Raw genomic sequence first — 8,868 nt, 5'->3', positions numbered from 1 at the left:
ATATTACACATATTAGTATTATATAGTATTATATATTAGTATTATATATATCATTTAATACTTAATAGGGTATTGTATTATAAAGGAATAATAAATAATATCTACATTCAAAATTTTTGGTGAATGAAGAGTGCTTGTCATGAGCTTCCTATGTGAACTAATACTCCATTGTTCGAAGTGTAATGAGAAGTATACGTTTCAAAATTATAATATATTCAAATATACCTAGATATAATCTTATTGACAAAAGTTAAGAAAAGATCTCGTTTATTGTTGCATAAGATGTTATCTCTTAGTCCTATTTTAATTGTAATATATATATCAGGAAATGAAAAATATGCAATAATTAGATCACTCAACTTCTGTCAGTAGGTGTAAATACGAATAAATATATGATTACATTGTATTATATTATTGCTTTATATAATATAATACAACACAACTATATAATATAATACAACAAATAATGTAATGCAATAATATAATACAATGTAATTATATATTTATTCGTATTTACAATATATATATTAGTTTTATGTTCAATGCAAATGCAAATGTAAATGAACGAAATAAATATTGCTTAATATTAACCAATACGTTTGAGCACGATCCTAAATAGAGTAAAACTTTAGTAGAGTATAAACTAGAGTATAACAAATAATTTCAAACAATTAATATAACATTTGTAGCGACTATCGTCAATAGGACCCCCACATATTTATTAATCGTTCAAGCAATAAAATTCCAAGTTTCCATATCCTCCATTACTCGAATAAAACTAAGAAAAACCAAACTGTGTTACATTATTATTTGCTTAAATTCCTTAAATTCCTAAGTAAGTACTTAATTAAATAGCCTATCGTATATCACGAGTCAAGAAATTAATAATAAAAGTTATTAAAATTAAAACCGTCTGAAGCAAAACACAGCCTAATAAATAATCCAATGAATCAGTAACCAAATATAGAAAACGCAACAAATTACTACATTCACTACTACAGATTCATCGAGATAAAGAACGAACAAGCCTCACACAGCTTTGTACATCTCTCTGTACTCTCTTGAGAAACAAATCCCCGAGACCAGCATACCAATCAACGCATCCTCGATTTACGCGTCGTTACATCTCGTCAACTCTCTTTTATAATTCTTAATCTCTAATAAGCATCCAATCCTTCCGCTCATTTTTTCATTCAGAGGTAATCAATGCTCGTTCATCGGCTCCCGCAATAATTTCCCTTGCATCACATATGGAACACAAAAATCGGCGAAATTACGCGTAATACCACGATTCGCATTAAATCAACAACCTTCCAACCTGGGTTACACTCGGTATCATTTGCCATCATTCACCGCCATAACGAAGCATCCAGTCGATTCTCCCGATAACTGCTTACTTCCACAATACTTCATTATCCGTTCTCGACTCGACTAATTAACGAGGAAAAGGGGAGAAAAAAAAATGGCAATTTTCACGCGAACTCGAGGACACGTGATTCGACTTCCCTGCAGGAATCGTCTTCGGGACGATGGATTAGAACCCTTCCGGAGCGGCGCGTGGTCGGCCATATTTTTACGTGGCAGAGAAGATGGAGGGGGAGACGAAATCGTTTTGATCACAGAGAAAGCAAGATGCTGGATGGAGGGTGATGCTCGAGCAGAAATGGTGAGGGTCACCCAATCAACCCCCGGCAAGCCGCGTCTTACCCTCTCTACAAAGTTATCTTTCTTGTCCCTGCCCTGAACAGAGTTAGAGCACCCTCGAAATTCCCAACTATTGACCGAACCACTCTGGACCATTGCTACGATCAATCGGCACTTGCGATGGTAAGAAAGACGCAATATGAATCTCATGTTTCGATTAAATCTTCCTCGCGGGGTCTGATGCTGGGAGTTACTGGAATTTTGGGACTAGAGACGAAGACATGAAATTCGACGTAAGCTAATTTCATTTCGCTGTTTCGTGGGATTTATTATTCGTCGATAACCGATTACTGGTAATTTTTTAACGCGACTTAGGGAAAAAATTAAGTTTTATTAATTATTATAGATATTTATAGGCAGGTAAGTGACATTTGTCGATGAGGAATTATTATTTATTTTTGCATGTTATATTTTCAAGTTTATTTTCAATATTTATGTAATTAACCCTTTGACTACTGTGGGCACCTAAAGGTGCTTAGAAATCTTGCGTTTGTGATACTGTAAAATCCCTATGTGATACTTAAAATCCCTAAAGGCGATCAAAAGTTTTGTTTCCTGCTAAATTTTAAGTATGTACAGTAACCATTTAATGCAGAATACAAAGAAATAAACAATGATTATTATTTAAATATACAATCATTTCTCAAAAATACACACCTAACGAAAAATTTCACCATTCTCAGTGTACATCGCAAATGGATTCCTACCATATGGTACGGCTGGGGCGTTTCAAAGTCTGCCATAGTCAAAGGGTTAATAGATGCAGAAGAATTTTGTTATTCTATATTATACTTCCTGTAAGCCAAAGACATTGACGATCAGTAACCTAGTGCAAAAGTAATCGAGGAACCAGTTATGGAAAGAATCTAATTGTTTGACAACCCTAGTTGGAACGTATAGCATAGGGGATGCAGAGAAACAACGAAATGTAAGAAAATATTGATGTACATAAGAGAAACTTGTAGCTTCTTATATATACGGAATTAATATTTCAATTTTTTAATTAGATAATTTAGAATGTTTAATTGTTACCCTATTTTTAATTTAAAGGCTAAACTAAAGGGTGAAATTGTTAATTGACTCTTAATTGTATTCCCTATATTCTTATTTATTTTATTTCTGTCTATTATAATAGAAGACTTCAGTTTTGAGTTTCGCCTGCCTATATTTGTTTCAATTTTTACATACTGTAGTTCATTTGCATTTATATTTAACATGATCCTAGTCTTCCAAACTTTTGAATTTCTTCCACCTTTATCTGCACAAAGTGCCTTTTGAAATATCTAAAAATTTCATAGTGCTAGGAGAGGAATAGTTCCCTGCAAGTATTTTCGAACAATTTTAGCTTAATGCTTTCGATTACGGGGCTGTCGAATTTCTACGGCTAATCAACAAGAGTACCTAAGCCCGAAACGATAATACTGGTCCCATTCCAGAAGTCGAATGCAAAGTTATCTCATATAAACTTCTACCACGCTTCGCTCCGATGTACCCGTTGCGTTTTATTAATCTCGTTAAACTTTAAAACTTCTGCACCACTGTTGTCGTCCAAATAAAGTTCCCTATCTTATATTACCGAGTTACAATTGACGCAGAAGCTACGGTAAAAGGACCCTTTCCTGATGAATGAAAGAACTCGAATAATTACAATCGTCTTAATACCATCGAGAACGAAATTTCTAGTTGTGTCCCGAAAAATTATTTTTTCATAATTCTGTTTAGAATTAAAAAAGAATTTATATTTAAAACCATCCCAAATTTCTGCTATTACAGCTTACAATCGTTACATCCCCATAAACGTTAACTTTTTAAACATTCCTTTCTCATATTTTGTGTACCTACATTTTATACTAACAATATTATATTTATATACCAATATTTCATAATCTGTGGTGTTCTTATAATTCTAAAAATAAAGAATTTTTAAATAATGAATATTTAATTCATATTTTTAGAATAAGTTTCATTCATTCTATTAATATCATCTGAAGATATGCTACATAAAGGTGTAATATAAATGATCACAGTGTTATTAAAATTTACAATACTATCAAAGTGTTTTAAATAAATAATATTCAGAAGAAAGATGTTCTTAATATTCTTAAAATAAATTATATTTCTATCCCTCGTGCCACTGTGCTAAAAAATAAACAAATATAGCAATATTAAATTAGTCTCCGACCATTCACTAAATCTACAACCATCCAAGAAGTTCTCAAATTCGACAAAAAGTACCTCATCGACCCAAAGGGATTAAAGCGTGATATAAACGCATAAAATATACCTAAAGGTACACTACACAACGAACAAACATAGCAGTATTAATACGTCTCCTGCCATTCACTAAAACACCACTCAAAACATTCTCTAATTCGAATAAAAATTTCTCCACCAAAGAGAAATTAAAGCCACATATTAACGCAGAGAACACATCTAAAAATACACTACATAGCAAACAAATACAGCAATATTAAACTAGTCTTTATTCATGCACTCAAAATATTCTAAAATTCGAATAAAAATTCCTCATTGACCCAAAGGAATTAAAACTTGACACCAACGCAGAGAACACACCTAAAAATATATTACACAGCAAACAAATACACTAATATTAAATTAATCTCCATCCATTCGCTGAAACACCTATCAAAGTTCCTAAAATTCAAATAAAAATTCCTCATTGACCCAAAGAAATTATAACATGACACCAACGCAGAGAACATACCTAAAAATATATTACACAGCAAACAAACACAATAATATTAAATTAGTCTCCATCCATTCTCTATAAGACCACCCAAAATATTCTAAAATTCAAATAAAAATTCCTTATCGACCCAAAGAAATTATAACATGACACCAACGCAGAGAACATACCTAAAAATATATTACACAGCAAACAAACACAATAATATTAAATTAGTCTCCATCCATTCTCTATAACACCACCCAAAATATTCTAAAATTTAAATAAAAATTCCTCATCGACCCAAAGAAATTATAACATGACACCAACGCAGAGAACATACCTAAAAATATATTACACAGCAAACAAACACAATAATATTAAATTAGTCTCCATCCATTCTCTATAACACCACCCAAAATATTCTAAAATTTAAATAAAAATTCCTCATCGACCCAAAGAAATTATAACATGACACCAACGCAGAGAACATACCTAAAAATATATTCACACTTAAAAATATATTACAAACGCAATAATATTAAATTAGTCTCCATCCATTCTCTAAAACACCACCCAAAAGATCCTGAAATTCGAATAAAAATTCCCCATCGATCCAATGAAATTAAAGCACGACGTGAACACAAAGAGCACATGCAATCATTGCCAGGACTAAATCTCGATGACCAAGGAACGGTGATTCGTCGGACCGTCTATAATTCAGGCCTACCTACCAACGTCTCTAATTTCCTTGATATTCACATCGAAGGGTCCTTACGGTCGAGGAGCCTAAGGATGCCAGAAATACCTACGTGAAGGCAGAAGCGCCTTCCATGACAGGCCTGCAGGATGGAGTTGTATTAATTTCATATCCCTTCCGTCGTCCAACACCAACGACTACGTTCAATCGTCTATTTATTGCCGACATATCCAATCTCGTGCCGTCTCCACGAGGTATCGCCTAGATGCGGAGGAGTGGCAACTGGCTATTAATTTTGATTAGTCTCTTCTAAGGATCCTTGATTGGAAGCAGAATTGCGCCCCACACCTGTATCAGGACACGTACTCCAGCCTTGCACCGGGAAATACTTGAATCACGCGACGACTCGGGATTAGCAATCTCTCCAGCTTGATTGAAAAAAGAACACCTCCTGCAGGTATTCTGATAGGACTCGTTGTTTATGGATCGCGAAATTAATTCCACGCTTTAAGAAAGCGTATTGTGTCGGCCGGGAAGTGATCGAGGATTTTTATGGAAAAGGGATCGATCCGTTTTACGATCTCAAATGGTGGGGAAAGATATGTAAAACAGGAGACGTTTGTACTATAATATTATATTATATTAACCCTTTGCACTCGAGGGGCGCCTCTCAGTCGCCATTAATCTAAAGATGGATGTTAATTAATATGCAATAATTTACAATTAGCCAACGATGCGTGGAATATCGAAGTAAAATAATTTTACGCCTTGATTTGCATACCACTTCTCATTTATCGTTTTAAAAATATCGTCGACTTTATGACAGAAAGTCTTCGAATTACTATTTTCCTGTAACGAAAAAATCGCCAAGTGCAAAGGGTTAATATAATATTGCATCCATGATAACACCTAGTACAACAATTGTAAAAACCAGCAACAGAGTTACGAAATAATAGAGTATGAAATAAGTTACGATTTAAGAAGAAGAAGAAAAAGAAATTTCTTTGTCTAGGGACCATTTTTTGGTAATCAAATTTACCGAATTGTGGCGAGTCTAAAAATATCCTATGAAATTAGGCTTAATATTTTGATATTTAAAATGGAGAGCTTCTCGTTTCATTCGCCATTTTGGCTAGTGAAATATATTTTGAGAAATGTTCGGAATTATACAGATTTGTTAAAGATCTTATTTTGAAACCTGTATATGGATGCCTCTTGGAAAATATTGTTTGGAAATATGTTGGATACATTTACCGAGAAAAATAAGAATCCAAGTAATTATTTGCGAATTTCTGTATAATTTTTATCTTCTGAGATACGTATATTAAAATTAACACCTTGCCTTAGCATTTAAGTCCCGATGGCGAAGTATAACACGTAACTAAGATAGAAAGAATTTTCTGTTAACCACGAGCCTAGTCCGTGATGTTTACATTGGGCCCTATCTACAAACCACGGCTCTCACCCGTGATACGCATGTTTGGTTCGATTTCGTTACCACGAGTCTCACACGATATTGTAGTCAAAGAGATTAAAGGTAAAATAAAGAAAACTAATTTTAATTTACGTATCTCAGAAGTTAATGAATTAAATTAAAAATCATTAATCTTATTATAAAAATATTAAATATATCCAATATAATAAATACACCTAAAACATCACATAAAAGAAAAAATATAACGAAAATGGTTTAAACTGAATATAAAAATACGAGGAATGAGAAATTACCGAAAAAGTAAAACTGAAAAATATTTATAATATTTATAATGAACGATAATACGAAGATTATAAAATATCAACGAACAAAAATTCGAGAGCTACCCTACATGATAAGTTTCATTAAAATAATAATTAAAATAAGCTTATTATATACACACGATTTTTTTTTTGTCAACTTTTGCAGAATTTTATACATCGAAGCGTCACTTCGACAGAGTAATTCAGAAAATTCAGAAAAGCGTCAAAAGTTCCAACAACGTCGTATAAAGCGTGAGTTTTTAATAAACATAGCTATTATGAACTGTCGATAGAAAAGTACGATTACACGCTTGTTACACGGACTGAAATTTAGTCATGTCCACTAGGATAGCGCAATATAAATGTAAATGTAAATGTTTATGGAGGGACACTAAATGTAGAGTGCAGTAATGGTAGGTTTACGACCGCGGCAGTTTACAAGTGGCTCGCGAAGTCACTTGATTCATCGGGTAATTTGTGTCTGCGACTGGTTTGCATTTTAAGCGAAGACTAAATGCTATCTTAGCTGCCATTTCCTTCGATCAAATCATTGCTTCCTGCATTTCCAACCAGCCTCCACTTTTACCGATTTACCATTTTTTCCTTTAATAATAATGCTAATAGGGACGAGGATTTCTATGAAAGAAGCAAAATGGAATTACCATTAAAACGGCAATAAGTTATCGAACAAAAGGGTACATATTTGACCTAAATCGGATCATTCTAACTATGCTAAATAAAGCCTTCAATCTCATGCAAAAATAATGGATTTCATTTTACTACGACTAATACATGTCTCGCTGTCATATAAAAATTTTCGTCTTTCATTAATCCAGTTCGTGTCCTAGATAATATGTCATCGAAATATTCGTAAAATTAATTACCATCTAATTATTTTTTAAATTAATCGTAATTAAATTTTCTGCTTCTTGCATCAACCATTACCGAGATACAAAGTTTCGATGTTTCCAATATCTATACTACTAGAAGCAGGTAAAAGGTATGTTTCAAATTTTGTATAGAAGATTCTAGATATTAGAAAAAGCAGTGACACGTGAAATTGAAAGCTTCGTAATTCTCTTCGTAATTCCCTAGACAGAATTTATCAAGATATCATCGCAAGATCAAACAAATATTACCGTAATTTGTCTCCTTTGACATCGACACTACGTGTGAAATATTTTTCGAGGTATTTACACACTCCCAAATAAAATCGACACACTGTATATAAACGCAATGCTCGTTTTGCCATTTCACGATCGAATTACGTTAAATTCGGTTAAGTATCGAAACAGTCCATAACTCCAGCCCCTTTATCGACAAAAATTCATCCTGCCAACTGTACCAAATTTTCATTCGTCATACTAAATTTCATTTTAATGGAAACAACGTGTCTAACTCATTGACAAAACTAAACTCGACTCTATCCTTCTCGTTATATCATTTTGGGCATAATACACCAAAAAGTGCTCAAGAACTTATAAACCAGGCTGATAACCACAAGGCAACGAAGCTAAGAATGCACTGATAGCCTCAATTATGCAAAACGCAGCCATAAGTCACGTCGAACAACGTGGCAATCATCCTTTCGTCGTACAACCAGGACCACTAATAATATTCCAAAAATCCTAAAAATTCGAAAAACTCGAACCGATTGAATATTATGACTGTAGGACGCATTATGCAAATTCGATATTCGAGTACAGTATACTCAACGACACTCTACAGCCCTGAATCATTTCTCTGTTTAGCTTGTGTGTTAGTTTATCATTGAGACACAGTGTTCTTTGGTAAGAAAATCACACGAGGTATGGAAATATAATTATGTATACAGAATTATTATTGATGATAATCCGTTTACTCAGACTCGAATCTTGTTGTTCATTACACTCCTTTCATCGTTATCTTCTGCGAATTTTCTTCTTCGTCTATGTGGGTTATAGTAAGCACATTAATCAGTACAATATGCTATTTATGTCAGGTTATATAAACCTTGAAGAAGTCCAGAAGTCTTCCACGTGTTTTATGATCTTGAAGAGCG

This window comes from Eufriesea mexicana, unplaced genomic scaffold, assembly GCF_001483705.2.
Source record: "Eufriesea mexicana isolate 0111107269 unplaced genomic scaffold, ASM148370v2 scaffold474474824, whole genome shotgun sequence".
Lineage (NCBI taxonomy): Eukaryota > Metazoa > Arthropoda > Insecta > Hymenoptera > Apidae > Eufriesea > Eufriesea mexicana.
The sequence above is the reverse complement of the archived record's forward strand: the minus strand, read 5'-3'. Positions refer to the sequence as shown.